Here is a 21,226-nt window from a genome sequence, read left to right as displayed (position 1 = left end):
CACCATGTCATGGGAAAACATTTTGCACTAAAATCATACCTATAGATTTATCTGTTTTTTTACCTGGTGTTTATTGACACCTGTTTCTCCCTTAATAATGATGGCATGAGGATGGACAGGTGTTTTGATCTAGTGCCTGCACTGACCTATCCAGTGAGTTTCCTTCTCTGTGGGGGATGTTTATCATTGCTAGTCCATTGCATCAAATAGAGCAAGCAGATTATGAAGCCAATTTGTGTACAACACTCTATGCCTTTGCTCTGTTTTAACTGTATGCAACTTTAAACAGCATGGACCCACTCCCACCCCACCTTCACCACCACAACCCCACCTTCACCACCACCACTCTTATACTATATCATGAACATGTTCCAGCTTGCCTGCTGTGTTATTTCTTCTTGCTGTTAGTGCAATTGCATGCATTTTTGTAGCGATTCAGTACTTGCCTTATGTTGAACAGTCAACAAGGAACGGTCTGACTCATGCAGAAGACTGCTTCGTCGAGTTGAAAGCTTTGCTGAAGTAAGTTTCTTCTGGTTAACCCAACTGGTTAGGCTTCCTTTTTGAATTAAGCATGCCTACAACACTGGGAAGAGGCTTCAATAGGCAGCTTAAGCTGCTGTAAATGCAAAGTTAATAGGGAAAAGGACTTCCAGCATGCATTCTGGAAGCAATTGCTCCTTCCTGAACTTTGGCAGTAACCAATATTTGAGATGTCTGTGCTTCACTCAGAAGATCAGAACAGAAATCTTCCAGTTGCTCTAGCCATAACTGCACATGGAAAGCAGGTTAAGAAGAGTCATGCCTTTGGCTATTCAGATGACAATGGCTCTCAACTTTTATGCACTGGCCTCTTGCTAAGGGATATAAGCACTATTTACAGTACACTGCTATGTAAGAGGGGTCACGGAATGTCTCCATAAGGGGGAGACATTCTTGCCAGAGGTAATCAGGCAGAGAAATTTATAAAGGTTTACAAAAATTATAAACATCCACATGGCACAACGTTCTACTAACTGTTGTTGTATTGTCTCATTTATGCTCCTTGTGCGAAGTCAACAATTTTCATGAACAAAGAGGGATGCCACTCCCTCAGTGTGTAACTGGAGTTCAACAACAGAAAGCATGTCATGTGTCTTTTATCCTGGCAATTATCACAATTCTTTTGATCAGCTGCAGTCCCTAATTGACCCAACAAAGCCTAGCTATGGTGTGACGAGGATGTGTTTGAAGATGGACTTGCTCACCTTGACAATTTGGGTGTGATTGTTAAATTTCTTGCAGAACCAGATTTATTATCACTGATATATGACGTGAAATGTGTTGTTTTGCAGCAGCAGTACAGTGCAAAGACATTAAAAATATATATAAACTACAAAAATAAGTAAATAGTACAAAAAAAGGAATAATGAGGTAGTGTTCATGGGTTCATCAATGTTCTTGGAATAAATCTCCTGGATTAATGTCCACCACTATGTCTTCTCACCATCTAGAGGTCCTCCTGCCTAATGCTTGGGGTGAACGACATTGCTCCTCCCTCTCATCTCAGCTCATTCATAAAGCAATTCAGTTCATTATTGGCAAACATTGTTCATGCTCTCTCAATTCTTCAGTCATTCCTCAATCAGCCTTCACAAGAAAATCAGTTAACAAAGTACTGTGTACCTGAATGTTCCTTACCTATAAAAGCCATGAGCTGTCCTTAAGAAGAGCTGGCCACATGTGATGTGTCGGCTCACTGCTGATGTGAGCAGGGAATAGACGTTGCCAGCACTGTTGGTTACAAGGTCCAGAGTGTTCTTTGTAATATATAAACCCACTTTTTTAGTTTATTTCTTGACTGAAGTCAATCATGAGAAACAACCTGCAGCCTCCAACTCATCTTGTACCTCTCTATTTTGCCATCCTTGTTTTGCTTGTTGATCTAGATTGTTCAGTATTACAAGCCTTGTAACTTACCAGTCGACAACCTGTTCATTTAACAATACATGTACCAGCTGCTCTTACCAGTACTGATGGTAAAATCTCATGATTCCCAAAAGCAATAAAAAAAATTCATCAATCCTTTTGTACCCTGTACTAGATGTCTCTTCTTAGAGTCACACGCAGCATAGAAACAGGCACTTTTGCCCATTTAGTTTACACTGTCCATTGAGCACCCACCTACGCTAATCCCATTTTACTCTCCCCACATTCTCATCAACTTATTCCAGATTCTACCACTCAGCTATGCACTAGGGACCATTTACCTTGACAAATTAACATACAACCTGGATGTCTTTGGGAGATGAGAGGAAACGGGAGCACCTGGGGGAAACCCACACAGTCACAGGAAGCATGTGTGAGCTCCACACAGACAATACCGGAGGTCAAGATTGAACCTGGATCACTGGAGCTGTGAGGCAGCAGCTGTACTAATTGCACCACCGTGCCACCAACAAACCATATTTATTCCCTCACCTGCAATAATGCTGCTGAAGTACCCACAGTGCCCTTGAATAGATGAATAACCAATAAAGATAGCTCAGTGCACCAGTCTAATTGTGGACAGTCAATTCTTGGATCACTCAGAGAACACAGAAAGCACAATATCTATTTCCGCCTCAAATATATCTAATTATCTGTCCTCCACCATCCTCGGGAGAGTGAAAACATGTCAATGTCTTCCCTGTCAAGCCCTCTTAAGATCTTATATGTTTGTATAAGGTCATCCCTCATTATTCTGTACTCCAAGGAATACAGACCCAAACTGTCCAGTCTCTGTTGAGAGGACAACCCTCTCATCCCAGGAATTAACTTGGCGAATCTCCTTTGGACTGTCTCCAATGTTACTATTTCCTTTTTTTTAGGTAAGGGAACCAAAGTTGTGCACAGTATTCCAGGTGTAGCCTTACTAACACCTTGTACAACTTAACTAAACCTCCCAATTCTTAAACTCCAACCCCCTTGCAATAAAGGCCAACGTGCCATTTGCTTTCTTAACTACTTGCTAGAACTGTCGGCTAACTGTTTGTGATTCACGCACTAGAACACCAAGATCCCTCTGAACTTGACTCATTTGCAGTCTCTCTCCATTAAGACAATAATCTGCCTTTTGATTCCTCTTACCGAAGTATATAACCTCACACTTCCCACATTAAAATCCTTTACAGAATCACAACATCCTCATCACAACATGCCCTTCTATCCATTTTTGCATCATCAGAAAACTTGGAAACCTTATATTTTGTTCCCCGCTGTGAATTTAATGTGAATAATAAACAATTAATGACCAAGAACCGATCCATGGAGTACACCACTATTACGGCCCTCCAGCCTGAAAAGGACCCATTTATTCCAGCTCTCTGTTTTCTATGTGCCTGACAGTTTTCAATCCATGCTAACACACTTCCTCCAATACCTTGGGTTCTTACTTTCGCACCAGTCTCTTTTGTGGCACCTTGTAAAATGCCTTTTGAAAATCTAAATACACAACATCTACAGGTTCCCCTCTGTCACCTCTCTCTGTTACATGCTCAAGCAAATGCATCAAACACGATTTACCTTCCATGTTGATCAGGTCCGATTATGTTCAGCTGTTCTAAATGATTAGTTATTTCATCTTTGATTATCGATTCCAGCATCTTGCCAACAATAGATGTTAAACTAATTGGCCCTTAGTTCTCCACCTTCTGTCTTCCTCCCTTTTTAAACAATTGAGCCACACTGGCTGTTTTCCAGTCTTCTGGTACTCTCCAAAATTTTAATCAATGGGTCCACTGTCTCTGCAGCCACTTCCTTTAAAACCCTTAGGTGCATTCCATCAGATCCCAGCGACTTGTCAACCATTAGCCCTTGAGCTTCTCTCAAACTTTATTTCATGTGAATGGGATTTTTACAAGTTCCTCCATGTTCCTCCAATTTTTCAGCTTTGGGATATTTGCAGTGTCCTTCATAGAGAAGGCTGATGCAAAAAATCAAGTTAATGCATCTGCCATTTCTATGTTCCCTGTTATTAATTCACCAGCTTCATTCTCTAGAGATCCCACACATAGCTCAGCTGTCTTTTTCCTATTTATATATCCATAGAAACTCATACTGTTTATTGTGATAATACACACAAGTTTTCTCTCAAAGTCAATTTTCTCCCTCCTTATGAGCTTTTTATTCACTGCTGAATCCTGAAAACTTCCCAGTCCTCTAGCCTACCACCAACCCTGGCAGCTTCACGTGCCATACTTTTTAATTTAACATTATCCTTAACCTCCTTTGTTAATTATAGATTATTTTTCATGGAATCCCTCCTTCTAAATGGGATAAATTTCTGCTGTATGTTTGGTCCAGCTGTTTGAATATCTGCCGCTGTCCATCTACTGACCTGTGTCTCAGCTTATTTTCCCAGTCCACCTTAGACAACTCCACCTTCATACGATTTTAATTGCCCTTATTTAAGTCGAAGACAGTGGTTTTGGTCCTGTGGTGTTTATCCTCAAATGTCATCTGGAATTCTATCATATTGTGGTCGCTACCTCTTATGGGATCTTTAACCAAAAGATCTCCTATTAATCTTTCCTTATTACTCATGACCAAATCTAACACAGCCTGTTCCTGGGTAGGTCAGAGGACAGGGAAATTTCAAAACATCTGCTTCAATATGGGCCAAGAGGGAATACACTCAATGAGCTATCATCCTGATGGAGATTTGTCTGCATCTCTTGTTGGTACTGAACATAAAGAATGCATGCAAGTGTGGGTCTGCTACAAAACAAAGTCGGGCAGCATTGCTGACAACAGCATATCCCTTCCCGATGAGCTTAATGCATCCTAACCACGTTTTGAACAGAAGGGGATTGGTTTGTCACCACCATCCCGACAACCTCCAATGCACCTGAACCCATGGTCATCGTTGAGGACGTAAGATCAGTCTTCCGGAGAGTGAACCTACGGAAAACATCTGGCCCTGATGGTGTCCCTGGCCACGTCCTCAGATCCTGTGCAGATCAGCTGGCGAGGGTATTTTCAGACATTTTTAACCTCTCCCTGCTTCAGTCTGATGTTCCCATCTGCTTTAAGAAGACCACTATCATCCCGGTACCTAAGAAAAACAAGGTTAGGTGCCTTAATGACTACTGTCTAGTGGTTTGGACATCCACTATCATGAAGTGCTTTGAGATGCTGGTCATGGCACACATCAACTCCAGCCTCCCAGAAAACCTTGACCCACTGAAATTTACCTAATGTCAAAACAGGTCTACAGCAGATGCCATCTCCCTGGCCTTACACTCATCTCTGGAGCATCTGGACAGTAAAGACACCTATATTAGACTATTGTATATTGACTACAGCTCCACCTTCAATACTGTAATTCCAAGCAAACTCATCACCAAACTCTGAAACCTGGGACTCAACTCCTCCCTCTGCAACTGCATCATTGACTTCCTGACCAACAGACTGCAATCAGTGAGGATAGGCAGCAAAACCTCTGGCATGATTATTCTCAACACTGGTGCTCCACAAGGGTGCGTCCTCAGCCCCCTACTCCACTCCCTATACACTCATGACTGCATGGCCAGATTCTTCGATAACTCCATCTACAAGTTTGCGGACGATACCACTGTAGTGGGCCATATCTCAAATAACGAGTGGTCAGAGTGCAGAGAGGAGATAGACAACTTAGTGACATGGTGTCATGACAACAACCTTTCCCTCAATGTCAGCGAAACTAAAGAGCTGGTTATTGACTTCAGGAACGGGGATGGTGCACATGCTCATGTCTACATCAATGATGCTCAGGTTGACAGGGTAAAAGCTTCAAGTTCCTAGGAGTGAACATCACCAATAGCCTGTCCTGGTCCAACCATGGCCAAGAAAGCTCACCAGTGCCTCTACTTCCTCAGGAGGCTAAAGAAATTTGGCTTATCCCTTTGATACTCACCAATTTTTATTGATGCACCACAGAAAACATCCTATCTGGATGCATCGCGGCTTGGTATGACAACTGCTCTACCCAGGATTGCAAGAACCTGCAGAGAGTTGTGGACACAGCCGAGCACATCATGGAAACCAGCCTCCCCTCCATGGACACTGTCTATACTTCTCGCTGCCTTGATAAAGCAGCCAGCATAATCAAAGATCCCACCCACCCACCCCAGACATTCTCTCTTCTCCCTTCTTCCATCAGGCAGAAGATACAAAAGCCTGAAAGCACGTGCTACCAGGCTCAAGGACAATTTCTATCCCACTGTTATAAAATTATTGAATGGTCCCCTCAAATGATGAGATGGACTCTTGATCTCACAATCTACCTCGTTATGACCTTGCATCTTATTGTCTACCTGCACTGCACTTTCTCTGTAGCTGTGACACTTTATTCTGCATTCTGTTATTGTTCTACCGTGTACTATCTCAGTGCTCTGTGTAATGAATTGATCTGTACAAACGGTATGCAAGACAAGCTTTTCATTGTACCTTGGTGCAAGTCACAATAATAAACCAATTCTAATTCCAATTCCTTCTGTGGTAGAATGGTGAAACTCTTGTTCTGACAGGGAGAAACATCAGCCTGGATCAGGCTGACTTTTAGCCCATGATTCCATGGAGAATCATCAGCTGTCTGCAGTCCACAGTTCAACTTGAGGTGACCCCTTGGTCAGAGAAGTCCAAGATAAGCTGGAGGTGCTGCTTTCTGTGAATGGACAATTATCAGGAAACAGAACAGGCTGACAAAATTTAATGCTCATCAGTATCTTAACATGTTTCAGAGGTGTTTATTTTTTTAGGTGCTGGATAAATACTAGTTCATTCTATTTAGGATTTTACTTCATTTATGCATTAGATTAATTCCCCACAAATGATGCTGGAGCCAAATTACCACAAAGATCAAAGAGTGAGCATGTAACTCATCAAACTAATCAAGCAGAGCAATTTTGGCAAACTCAACAACAATGGCTCATCATTGAATATCTCTGTGGTGGATGTTCTGATGAGGAACAGCAGGAGGTCATTGTCAACTTTGTTCATGACTACAAGGAACAAGTTTTATTTTATCTGCCTACTGAAACAGCAAAAATCTGCCAGATTTTGAAGAAGAACAATAACGAAAACAGCTTACCTTTGTACGCTAAGATGTCAGGAGACGTGACCAAGGGCATGATCAAATAGGAGTTTCGCAAAACAAGGGAGTGAGAGAGAAATAAAGATGTGTGGAGTTTTGGAGGAATGGAAAAAACAGCTACTACTGATGGAGTGAATAAGATACTGAGGAGCAGATATATTTTATCATGCTCAAAGAGATTCCAGTGTTAACGATAGGGTGAAACCAAAGAGGTATATCAAAGCAAGAACGAGGAATCTAATAACGGAGGCCTTCCCAGAGCAAGAGGCAGAATGATTGAGCATCGTGGTCAAAAAGATGTGCAGCAAAGTTTAGGATGAGTACAGATTCATGTGGGTTAGAAGATAGGAGGCCAACGGGGAATTTTATTGCCTGGAAGTTCAGTACCCTTGCCTGCTGAACTCATCGTTGATGGGCCTGGCTATGAGGTAATGGGGCGATACAAGAGTTTATCATGGAAGGCTGCTGAGACATATCAAACAAATAGACTCAACAGGACTACTAGGCATATCCGAAGAGATGTGAGCATTTGGAAAATATAGTGATGAGACAGTGGGTGCAGTAGGTATAATGGGGATTTATGATATTTTACTTTAACTTTAATTCTGCATTAAGTAATTTGAAAAGACACTGAAGCTAAACTTGTGTTTTCAGCAATTGGTTCAATTTTTGGATGTTTTCTTTACCTATCCATTATAAACCAAGTCTAATTTGTGCTTGATGTAACAGAACCCTGTTCTCAACTTACATTGGCTCATTAAAGGTTGAAAGCCTATATTAAGCAAAATCAGAGACAGTTGGACTTGTTGCACATTGTAAGTGTCCAAAAAATTAATGATTGAGCATTAAATTTGAAGGCAAGCTGTTAAAATGGTCTTGTCGAAGGTTGTTGAGAGGAAATGCAGCCTCTTTCACTGGAGGCGCATTCATCTTGTACGGAAAGCAAATAAATTTTTGATAGATTACTCACTCCCAATCAAAACACTTAATGTTTGGGCATGGTTCTTCCAGGGGTGAATTTTTTGGGATCCTATTCTTAGCCTCTCATGCAGTCTAACTCCCCAACCCTTCAGTCCAGGAGATCACATGGACTAAGTGCCTTTTGTAAAAATGTTATCTGACCTCCATCCAGTGATGAGAATCTAGAACCAACTTAGGAAAGGGTTTTGAATGGACTTCGATAATGTCAAGTCAAATTCATTGTCATATCCACAAGTACAGTGAGGGGCAGGTAAAATAAAAACCTTGTTTGTGGCAACAACACAGATATGTAGATTCAGACAACAACAGAATGGAAGTTACACATAAATTATCCAAGGCAGGGAAGGAAAAAAGACTGCAAAACAAGACATTTGTGGAAAAAAAACACGATCAGAGACAAGTCCATAGTAGTGCATGAGGTGGTCCATAGTCTTCCGTTGCTGAGGTTGGACTAGGGTTGTGCAGGTCAGTTCAAGATCCTGATGGAAAGTAACTGTTCCTGAACCTAGTGGTGTGGGACATCAGGCTTCTGTACCTCCTGCGTGATGGTAACAGCCAGAAGCATAACCCGGATGGTGGGGATCCTTGATAATAGATGCTGCTGCCTTGAGGCGGTACCTCCAGAAGACGCTTTCAGTGAAGGGCAAGGCCGTGCCCGTGATGGACCAGGCTGACCAGGGCGGCGACACTTATAGAAGTGACGGTGCCTGCACTAAGACGAGAGAGCAGGATTGACTTGAGAATCTCAAGTAGGTTATTTTGGAATCATTTATACATCCTGTTGATTTTGTACAGCCGATGAATCCAGCTATAACACTGGGTCCACCAGACCTAGTTTCAGCCTGGGCTGAAATGCAGGGATAGAAAACTGAAGCTAGACGAGTCTTGGAGCTGCTGCTGCAGAACGAAATATCTGCTCCAAAAAATGTGGGGAAAGCAAGTGTGTCTGGAAAAACAAAACATGCACTGTTTCACCAGAAGGTAGATGTCATGCCATCCATACTGCACAGACAGATGACTATTGCAAGCTGTGAATTCCTTAAGGATGGTAAATAAAACACAGCACAGTTGTAGGGACTGACAGCAGAAGGCTACACTTCTGAGACTGGGAGAACACAAGAAAATAGAAGCAGGAGTAGGCCACTCAGCCCCTCGAGCCTGCCCTGTTATTCAAAATGAACTTGGCTGATCTGTCCGATCGGCATGGAAACAGGCTGTTCGACCCACTGAGTTCACCCTGACCATCAAACGCCCATTTGCATTATTCTTACACAAATCTTATTTTATTCTCAGCGCATTCTCATTAACTCCTTTCATATTCCATTGCTCACCTGCACGCTAGGGGCAATTTACAAGAATCGATTAACCTATCAACCCACATGGCTTTGGGATGTGGGAGGAAACCGGAAACACCCAGAGGAAACCCATGTCATTGCAGGGAAAACATGTGAAATCCACACAGACAGCACCGGAAGTCGGAATCGAACCCGGGTTTCTGAAGTTGTGAGGCAGCAGCTCTGCCTGCTGCATCTCTGTACCATCATGGGCTCTTCTGTGCCAGTTCCCCATCTCTCTCTCAATTTTATGATCTATCAAAAAAATATCTACCTCCTCCTTAAATGCCTCCAATGACCTAGCCTTTACAATCCTTAAGGGTGGACATATATTTGAGGTACTATTGTGTAGGTAATGGAAAGCCATGAGACTGAGACTTTGCTGATGGTCTCTAAGGTTTGATGGAGTTTAGTAAGTAGTGCATAATGTAAAAAGCCTGTACAAACCCACGACTGGAGCTTACTCTTTTATCACTACTGCCTGGTACACGGGAAACTCTTGGCTCCAATGTGTATTTATAGAGTGAATGATAAGTGCAGAGTCAGGACCTCACGACACAGGATCGAATACTACAAGACTCCCTCGGGGAGGAGGTCTTACTCTATTCACTTTGGAGTCCTTTAGGACATTGCACTCCATTTACACTGTACGTGTTCAGTGTTATTGCAAAGCTTGGCACTGATTCTGAACACGCAATGTGAATGGACATTTACTCTGATGTCGACACGCTCTAAATGACCTGGAGCTGCATGTCAGTGATTGCATGAAATGGTATCCTTCACATCGACAAAGGCAAAGCTCCCCAAAGTTAGTAATTCCTAAACCTATTTCTCCCAGATCATCAAAAACACAGCTGTATCCTCCTCATTAATCAGAGTGACTGAGACACGGATGGATTGTCTGCGAGGTCTGGTTTACTAACATAAAAGTGTAGGAAGTGTCATGAATCTCCTCATGCCTATCTAGGAGAGGGCATGGAATCCCTGAAAGGATGACAGTGTCTATTGTCAGCAAATCCAAACACCGACACAGCCTATCTTTGTACCTCTGCAGTAAGTATGATGACCAGAGAAATGGATGGTGTTGACGTCCCCTCTCTCACTCTGGCTTTGTATAGTTTACTAAAAAGACGTTATTTTTCATTGAGTTCACTTATTTGATCGAAGGAAGTAGCAAATAAAACCCTCCCTTAAACTTACACCAAGAAGGATGAAGCATCAGCTGCTCACAATCTCCATTTAGTCTCATTTAGTCTTCAGGGAGAAGTGACAAGTGGAAATGTAACACATCAGTCACTCTAGCCCAAGTATAAATGGAAGTGTTATCATGTTTCAGAAATCCTGCTTCTATAGGATCATTGACTATCTGCTGATCACTCTTAACTTTTCCAATTTTTCCTACGTAATTCCTTTTCCTCCTGAATCTGATTCTTTGCCCTGTTGCCATGGCTCCAAGGAAACTGGACATTTTTGATATTCTCTTCAAGCAGGTGTTGGATTCGACTGTTTTAAGTAGTTTTTTTAAACATGTATGGTGTTTAATACACCTCAGTGGCTGCACAAGGAATGGCCGCTTCCTAGCTTATTGGTTCGTTCATCAGGTGAATATGTGTTTTCTCATTGGTTGGTTTTGCTACAGGTATCAGATAGGTTTTCTGAACTATTGTTAGTGAATGAGTACCTCTTATGTCAGGTATAAAAGGTGTTTTTTGTTAATCACTCTCTTGCTTATCTCTCTCTCTCACCTCTATCTCTCTCTTGCTTATATTGCCTCTATGTCTCTCTTGCTTTCTTTTCCTTGCCCCCCCCACCCCCCAGCACTAGCTCACTTTTAGTTCCTTTTGTCTCGCTCATCTCCTAGTAGTAAAGCTAGTGCCATGTGCTCTGTGACTGTTTCTTTGTTTTGAACTTTTCCAATAAAACTTTGTGAAGCACCAAGTTGTTTTCAGCTCATTCTTGGACTCCTGAAAGAATCCGTGGATTCGAAGATAACCGGATCCGACACATGGTTTCTTCATCAGTGAGTCTGGGTCATGAGTGCAGCAGGTTATTCGACTGAGGAATCACAATCATAGAACAACCTGTCCATGTAAAAGGTGTGCCAGCATAACTAGTTTGATACAGGCGTATGTCACTGAGCAACAACACAAAGTAGCATGGATTGAAAATCAAAGAAAAAGAAACTGCAGATGCTGGGAACCTGAAATAAAAACAGAAAATTCTGGAAGCTCTCAGCAGGCCAGGCAGCACCAGTGGACAGAGAAACAGAGACAACGCTTCAGGTCGAAGACCCTTCAGTAAAACTGAGAAAGTGAGAAAACAAGTTAGTTTTAAGCCGTAGAGAGTGTGGATGAGAGGGGTGGGGGGGCGGGGGGAGGGTGTTGATGGATGAGGGTGTTGATGGACAGGACAAAAGGAAGGTGATAGGTGAGACCAGGGTTGCCAAGGTGAGACCAACAGAGCCATCTGGTCGATGGATTAATGAGGTAGGTTACAGAGAGACAAATCAAACAAAAGGACCAATCCATTGTCACTTTTAGAGTTTGTAATTTACAACAAAACAGTTAGGAGTTTGAACAACTTCATTAAGATTGTGTATGATGCCTTCAGAAATGATAAATGTTCCTACCAGTATTACGTCACTCTTCTACTTCCATATCATAAACTATTCCACTGTCAGGTGCCCCATCTTAGCTGAGAGTTGCTGCGTGAAAACATTCCTCAGATAGTCAGGCTGGACCAAATGTATCTTCTCATGTCAACTGACTTGGTCAACTCCTCCTACTGCTGTGGACCGCTGAGTACTCATACCTCCTGCTTTTCATCCTCATTGTCAGCTGCTGGAGATATATCATCAGCCACCAATTCTTTCCAGATTGGCCATTAAGGCCCTGCTCTTCTGCTGCTAATGACAAGATGTACTGTCCGTACCTTTTGTCTGTTGTTTCCACATAATTTAAGTTTTGTCTACTGTAAATCGATGGGGCCCCAGTTTATTAGTCAGAACTGCCCTTCACAAGCTAGGAGCTGTTTCTTGCTGTGGCATAGACCGGCACATTTTAATGTTCTTTTCATTAAGTTTTCAGCTTATACTTTTGTACTGAAAATTTGATTTCTTCATTTAGCCAGTCATGTCTCGAGGGATAATTGCAGAGTCCCAGCAACCAGACCAAGCCCAATCACATCCCTTGCTGGCACCTACTGTAATTTCAATGTGTCCTTTAAAAGAGCCCATATTAGCACAAAGGGGTGTTAAGTTTTCCTGAATTACCATCCCCACCTTGCCCTATTTCCCACATTCTACCATTGTTAGAGATGAGCATGTGTACATAAAGTTGACAAATTCCCAGATAAAACTGGAGCTGGAAGTCCAATGGGTTTTGAGGGTGGACAGAGAGGAAATGTGTCCGGCTTCCTGACATGGAGGGGTGAGAGTTTACGCTCTGACAGGAAAGTGTGAGCAGCTTTCCCTTTCAAAGAAATACTTATATGTATTTTGTATGACCTGGAGGAGTATTGCCTTTAGAACTTAATGTTCAGATTTCAGAAGCAAGACTGCACTTTCTCTGTTTGTACCTTATTGTCTGACTGCACTGCACTTTCTCTGTAGCTGTTACACTTTATTCTGCATTCTGTTATTTTACCTTGTACTACCTCAATGCTCTGTGTAATGAATTGATCTGTATGAATGGTATGCAACACAAGTTTTTCACTGTACCTCAGTACATGTGACAATATTAAACCAATTCCAATAACTGACAGATCCTGAGGTATTATTCCCGTTCCCTCTTTCATCATTTAATATTATTTCATATAGTTTCTGTAGCAACAGTTTGACTCATTTAGCTTGTGCTGACCCCAGGATCTTTCATTATAAAGTGGGGCTTGATGTGGCTCAGTCCCAAACCCCACCCACATCAAGCTCCAATCACAAACTGTCCCTTATTTCTGGATCATGATATTGGCAACCGCATGCTGCATTGGTGGAGGTGAATGCATTGTTGCATTAATTGGAATGCTCAGTGCTGCATTCGCAGAGGAGCAGACATTGCTGCAACTTTGGTGGAATCAGAGCTGCAGAAGGGTCTGTGTGCCAAAGTGGGGAGGAGTCTCCACTTCCTCAAAAGGGCATGGATATTTGCAAATTTAATGGGACTGAGTCACCTGAACTGCATGATTACTGAGGCAGGTTTTGGTGATCCAGATGATAAACAGTGATGGAATAAAAAGAAGCAAAGTTTGGACTTATCTTTGTTCTCCAACAAAGCTAGTTTAATAATGCTATAGATTGGCACACAGGCAACAGATCACAAGCTAGACCACATCAAAGATCTCCTGCAAGCCAAGAGCAGCACCGGAGAAGAGGGAGAGAATTTGTACTACCAGGGCCGGTCTGGATACGCAAACAAAACTTACACTACCTCAGCAATAAAAGACATTCCAGGTGGTCAATGGAATGATGTTATATCAACAGAGGTTGCAACATCAAAAATGGCTGTTGGGGAAATCCAAGGATACCTTAGGTCAGAAAAGTTCCCAGAAGTCTTTCCACGGATGCTGCCTGCCCTGCTGGGTTTCCAGCATTTTCTGTGTATATTTTGAGTTTCCATCATCTGAAGTTTGTTATTTTCATTGCCAGAAATTTTGTCTGGTGGCTAAGGATGGATAAGCAGTTGAAGGACACTGTCTAGGAATGTATGTAAAGTCAAGATCAGAGTAAGAATCCACCAGACTCTCCCATCAACACCTGCACTGGCCAGTTTAGGTTGCATGGGGATCTCCTCCCACCCTAGTTTATCTGGGCTTGTATTTTTAACCTTTGATTCTTTCCCCATCATGTACTGATCTGCCTTTTCCATAACTGTCCTGAGTTAGTCATCTGCACCACTGCATGTGATTGTATCTTTATATTGTCTGGGCAAACAAATTTCCTTCGAATTCCCAATGGATTTATAAAAGATCTACCTTATCAAAATGTCCTTCCTGATTCGATCACTCTGTCGGGCTTTTCTTTTCCAGATAAAAGGGCCTCAGTGTGGTGAACCTTTCCTAATAGTTATAGCCTCTTAATTCTGGAATTTTTGTATATGTTTCTGCATCTTTTCCAGATCTTCTTTATTCTCTCTATAATGCAGAGATCAAAATTGTCTGTGTGCCATAGTGGGGAGGAGTCTCGACTTCCTCAAAAGAGCATGGATATTTGCAAACGTAATGGGACTGAGTCACCTGAACTGCATGATTACTGAGGCAATCTACACAAGGTCAACACAAGGAGACTGAGAACAGTCGATGACAAAGGCAGATCTTCCATTCAAACCACTATGGAAAGAGAGAAGAAGGCATCCCAGTTAATCTCCAGTATTCAGAGTTGGAAGCTAATGGCTGAGCTCAATCCAATACATGCTTGCAGCATGTCGAGGGTTTGGAAGATTTAGAAAATATCCTTAGTGAGAATTAGCAAAGGCTTTGCATAAAGCTGGGAGAAATTGATGTTTCATCCTCCAGGACATGCTGCATCATTCTTAGCAGAGGACGTGGGAGATTACTATGAACTAACTGAAATGTCCAGTCTTAGAAATGTACTGAACAAGGATGTCTTATGAGAAATTGAACTTGTACTCCACTAACTGTGATCTTGGCTGTAAAAATATTTTTGCTTATAAATCAACTATCCAGCTCCGTCACCAATGAGATGAATGGAGGGGTATGGCTGGGACTCCACTGGTGCTCTGATTCTATGTCTTAGACTTATGCTGACAATAGAGCATTGTAATTTCTGCCTCTCAGCTAATGGAATATGAGTCTGTCATTGGGAGCTCATAGAAAGCAGTATTCAGAACCCTAAGACGAGACATCTTGTAGTTGCTCCAATGAGTCAATTAGTTTATTCGACATGTAGTGGCATTGTGAAAGTGAAGAGTAGAATTTTGTTTTATTGGTATGCTTGGCATCCACTCTCATATTCTCTCTCCTCTTCTTCACTGTCATTCATTCTCACATCTCATGTTATCTATCACACACTCTTTCTGTCTCTGTATGATTCCCACACACTCTCTGTTTCATTCAGTGAGACAGAAGTCAAAGAAACTAACATGCAACCCCAAGAGAATGACAAGGGTTGGAAGGCTAAAATCCTGCAGGTTTCTAATAGTTTTCATTTCACTTCCTACAGATACCAGCTCCTGGTACATGTCTGGATGTTTCCAGAGGAAAAGTCCAGACATAGGTGCAATTGAATACCTCTCTCTGTGCCATCCAGCTGAGTGGGGTAGGTTGAATGGATTGAAAGACTTAATGAATTAAATGGGTATTATCTATATGAGGTGTTGTGTCTGATGTGAAATAAAAAAAAGTGGCAAATGAAAGTGAGATTTTAAATAAAATGTGGGAATTAATCCTCAGTTCCAGTATAAATCCAGGACACTCATTAGGGATAATCCCCTTCAGTGAAGGGACAACTCTGGGAAAACTTGGAAACTCATGGTCTCTATCACATATGCACTTGGCTGGAAATTCCCAGTGAACCTGGAGACAGCAGAATTTCTGTTGGTTCCAGACATGATTCCAGCATCTGGGAGTGGTGGTGTCAGAAGTGAGGTTTCCTCTGGCAGGAATTTATTCTGCTTGGTAATTGGTTTATTATTGTCAAATGTACCAAGATACAGTGAAAAATTTAGTTTTGCATACCATCGAGGTGGTACAAAGGGAAAAGCAATAATGGAATGCAGAATATGGTGTTACAGTTAGTTACAGAGGAAGTGCAGTGCAAGAGAGTCTGGGGGCAGTTGTCAAGAGTCCGTCTTATCGTACAAGAGGTCAATTCAAGAATCTTGTAACAGAGGGATAGAAGCTGTCCTTGAGTCTGGTGGTACATGCTTTCAAGCTTTTGTATCTTCTGCGTGACGGAAGGGGGGAGAAGAGAGAATGTACAGAGTGGGAGGGGTCTTTGATTATGTTGGCTGCTTTGAAAACAAATGAAAACCTTAACAAGAAGCTCAACTGCATCACTTTAACATTCATTATAAGCTGTGAGGTGCCCCGAGGATCTCAGTGGGTTGTTTAGACATCATGGGCTGTGGGCTTTTACTGTATCAAAGTCATTTATCAAAGAAATACAGCACAGCAGTTATAAAGTCAACAGATTACAAAATACGGCACTCACTGATTACTGCAACAATTCCCATTAATGTGATGAATGCACTGAATAATTGGTACATTAAAGAACAATTACAGAACTGCATGTTGACACTTGGTTACTTGGTATCAATTCCACTCATTTTTGATGTTTCATGCAATTAAATATTTCATGTGTGATCCTCAAGGCTGCTCCAGCCAAGGTGAGATTCTAGAAGCTGGCTTCTGAATGATGTCCATTGTCATTCATTTTAGCCCCACAATAAATTCATATTGCATAAAAGGCCGAGTTTGATACAGCACATATTATTGTAGCTCATTCATGAGTTTGGTCATTTGTAATTGTCATTAGTAAAGGTGACAATAATGGTGCCCTGTTATTCTCATTTAGCCTTCCAACATTTGTATTGGGATGTGCAATTGATATGTTGGGTGTGATGTATTTAAAGGACTGGTTAAACTATTTAATTATTTTTTTCACATTTTGTGTTTAATTATGAAGGATGTATATCCTTGACCTGGGACTCAACACCTCCCTCTGTAACTGGATCCTTGACTTTCTGACCAACAGATCGCAATCAGTGAGGATAGGTAACAATACCTCCAGCACGATTATTTTCAATACTGATGCCCCACAGGCTGCATCCTCAGCCCTCTACTCTACTCCCTATATATTCATGACTGCGTGGCCAGATTCTGCCCGAACTCCATCTGCAAGTTTGCAGATGATACCGCCATAGTGGGCTGTGTCTCAAATAACGATGAGTTGGAGTACAGGAAGGAGATAGAGAGCTTAGTGACATGGTGTTATGACAGCAACCTCTCCCTCAATGTCAGCAAAACAAAAGAGCTGGTCATTGACTTCAGGAAGGGGGTGGTGCACATGCTCCTGTTTACATCAACAGTACTGAGGTCAAGAGGTTTGAGAGCTTCAAGTTCCTAGGGGTGAACGTCACCAATAGCCTGTCCTAGTCCAACCACGTAGACGTCACAGCCAAGAAAGCTCACCATCGCCTCTACTTCCTCAGGAGGCTAAAGAAATTTGGCATGTCCCCTTTGACACTCACCAACTTTTATCGATGCACCACAGAAAGCATCCTATCTGGATGCATCACGGCTTGGTATGGCAACTACTCTGCCCAGGACCGCAAGAAACTGCAGAGAGCTATGGACACAGCCCAACGTATCACAGAAACCAGCCTCCTGTCCATGGACTCTGTCTATACCTCTCGCTGCCTTGGAGAAGCGGCCAGCATAATTAAAGAACCCCACCCACCCGGGTCATTCTCTCTTCTCTCCTCTCCCATCAGGCAGAATATACAGGAGCCTGAGGGCACATACCACCAGGCTCAAGGACAGCTTCTATCCCACTGTGATAAGACTATTGAAAGGTTCCCTTATACGATGAAATGGACTCTTGACCTCACAATCTACCTTGTTGTGAACTTGCACCTTATTGTCTACCTGCAATGCACTTTCTCTGTAGCTGTGACACTTTACTCTGTGCTCTGTTATTGTTTTTACCTGTATTACCTCAATGCACTCTGTACTAACTCAATGTATCTGCACTGTGTAATGAATTGACCTGTACGATCGGTATGCAAGACAAGTTTTTCACTGTACCTCAGTACAAGTGACAATAATAAACCAATACCAAATACCTTGGAGCTAAGTTATTCCAATTTGCAGTGAAGTGAATTAAAAACCAAAAGTTGTAAAGTACATTTGTTTTCTCAGTTTTCCAGTACCAATGAAGGATTTTCAACCTGAAGCAATAATCCTGCTTCTCTCTCCGTAGTTGCTGCCTGACATGCTGAGTGTTTCCAGTATTTTCTGTTTTATTTGTATAAAAAAATAAATGTTAATGTTTTAGATATACTATTGGGCTGTGGTCCTCTTATCTCAATGTTTCTTATTCCTTTCCTCCTTCCCAAAAAGCTTTTAAAATCCACAAAGGAGACACGAGAATTTGAAGCAACAAAGTGCTGGAGAATCTCAACGGGACAAGCAGCATCTGTGGGAGGAAAGAAGTCGACCCGAAACGTCGAGAATTTATTTCCTCCCACAGATGTTGCTCAACCTGCTGAGTTCCTCCAGCATCTTCTTTTTTGTTTTAAAATCCACAGTTATGGTTTATCTACACTTCTTTCCAAACGTATTGGTTACCATACTATGGTCCCCAGCCATCATTATACATGAATGTGAGTGTGAAGCATGTTGCCTGTGTGTTAGGAACTGTGGTGCTCAAGAATGGCACCTCTGCTGCCTGTGTTTGGGGGATAAAAGCATTGTTCTCTCGTATTTTTCATATTTCTCATAGAAAGAGTTCTGTTTTTAGCATCTGTAATTCTCTACACAAAGGTGAGTCTTGGCCAATAATAGATGTTACAGAAAACTTCATTGGACGACCCTATGCTAAAAAGTATAAAATCTCGATTAGAGCACATTGAAGCACTGTGAACAGTTCTGGTCTCTGTTTTAGAAAGAGAACACGGAGACACTGGAAAAGAGACGAATATGATTTTTGGGAATTCTACAAGAACTGAAAGGTTCTATTTGTCAGATATAATGAATGGACTGAGGCACTTTTCTGTAGAAAAGAGAAGGCTGATGGAGGGTTTTTAAGATAATAGTATCTGATGAAGTAGACTAGAACTGAGGCTTTAAGTAAAAGAAAGTCACTTATGAATGATTAGAATTGCTCCTAAAAGAAGTAGCTGAAGTGAACAGCTTTGATGCATTCAGAGGCAAGTTAGATTAATACACAAGGGAAAACGGAGTACAGGGATATATTGACGGAGTTGGATGCAGGGAGGGAAGAGGCTCATGTGTAGCAGAAACATTGACATAGACCTACTAAATAAATGTGTAGGTTAATAAGGAGTAATAATTAAAATCTGAATTTCTGTAATTATTAGACCTACTAACTGAATGTCCTGCTTTGGGACAATTTTACACACAAATTGGCAATAACAAGTATGTTCTGTTCAATACCTGTCTGTTGAGAGGATGGACTGAGCGCATCAGGGTATGAGTCACCTTGGGCAGCTGACATTTCTCCAGCATCATTTGCACATGCAATGATGTCATCAAAACGTGTGATGATCCCTGCCTTCCCGACAGAAATTGGAGTGATAATGTGCAACCTGCGTTTGTTTGCATTTAACTCCCAGTAAGAAACAAGCCCTGCAGCGAGTCAGCAAGGAGACATGAATGAAAGGGTCCCCACTGGGACTCGATGTGTAGATGACTGCATCTACATTTTTAACGCTGTGTGTACTTTGCGCATCATTTCTGAGTCCCACGGTGCTCACTGCAGTTCGCACAGCGGAGTACATCCTGTGATCTCTGCAAAGTGATCATCGCCTCATGGCACAGGACGCGATCTGTGCCACGAATGCAAGAGGCTGACAGGCCAACTGAACATACGTCAGCTGCCCTTCCCCAGGTTTTCCCTCACCTCCACGGCAACCCCTATACGTTGTGGCTGCCACAGAGAGAATCCTCTGAAGCCGAGCCTTGCTTCTCCTGATTCCCAGCAGCATGGACGTGGCCATGCTGTGTCTATGGGCAGCTGCTGTCAGGAACAACACAGCTGCCATTTTAATGCTGCAGTCAGGGCGGAAACCACCTGAACCTTTTATTATTTGTAAGTTTTCCAAAATCTGGGGAGAACGTGGGTGCTACTTACAGCACCCGTTTAGCACACCAAGGGTGAATTCCAATTTAGGAACATTTATATATTTAAAAACAATCAAAGTATTTTATTTACCCAAAATGTAATTTTGAACTGTTATTGTCAAAAAGAGCTCCTGGATTTTATAAATTCAATTAGGCCTGATACTTACGTCTGAGGAGCATTGGGAATGGAGTCGATGGGTCTTATATCATACGGGAAACTCAGTAGGAGTTTCAGATCATCAGTCACCATGATCACCTCATTTTATTTACAGGTCTGGCATTGATGACTAGACAAACAGCTTGGCATAACGTGATCTCATCTGGGATATTTAAAGGGCCAGTCTGAAGCTTAAGGATTTGCACATGGAGAGGACAATCACCCTCCATGATGGGTTCAACACTGTCAAGTGCCTTGACTTCATGATGACGTGGGGGTCAGTAAGGAGCAGGATAATATCATCCAGCCACGCAAATAAAAAAATCATCTACTGACATGAAGATGACATGGCTATGGGGGGCCTAGGGTTTACAGGGTGTTCCTGGAGCCAGTGCATGAGTTGCAATAATAATCAAACAAAGTGGGAAATTGAGTCCAGTGCCTCATCATCTGCATCCTGCTGTGCACATTGATAAGACAAGAAAGATTAGCCACATGTACATCGAAACACACAGTGAAATGCATCTTTTGCGTACAGTGTTCTGGGGGCAGCCCGCAAGTGTCGCCACGTTTCTAGCGCCAACATAGCATGCCCACAACCTCCTAACCTGTACATCTTTGGAATGTGGGAGGAGACTGGGGCACCCGGAGGAAACCCACGCAGACACGGGGAGAACGTACAAACTCCTTACAGACAGTGGCGGGAATTGAACGCGGGTTGCTGGCGCTGTAAAGCGTTACGCTAACCGCTACTCTGTCAACCCTTTTTCACTGCATTGTTAATTTATGAGCATTTCGCTCTTTTTTTCGGTGCACTTCCTTGCACTTCCCTTCATCCATCCCCCA

This window comes from Pristis pectinata, chromosome 21 (assembly GCF_009764475.1).
Source record: "Pristis pectinata isolate sPriPec2 chromosome 21, sPriPec2.1.pri, whole genome shotgun sequence".
NCBI lineage: Eukaryota > Metazoa > Chordata > Chondrichthyes > Rhinopristiformes > Pristidae > Pristis > Pristis pectinata.
This window is presented reverse-complemented; position numbering follows the sequence as displayed.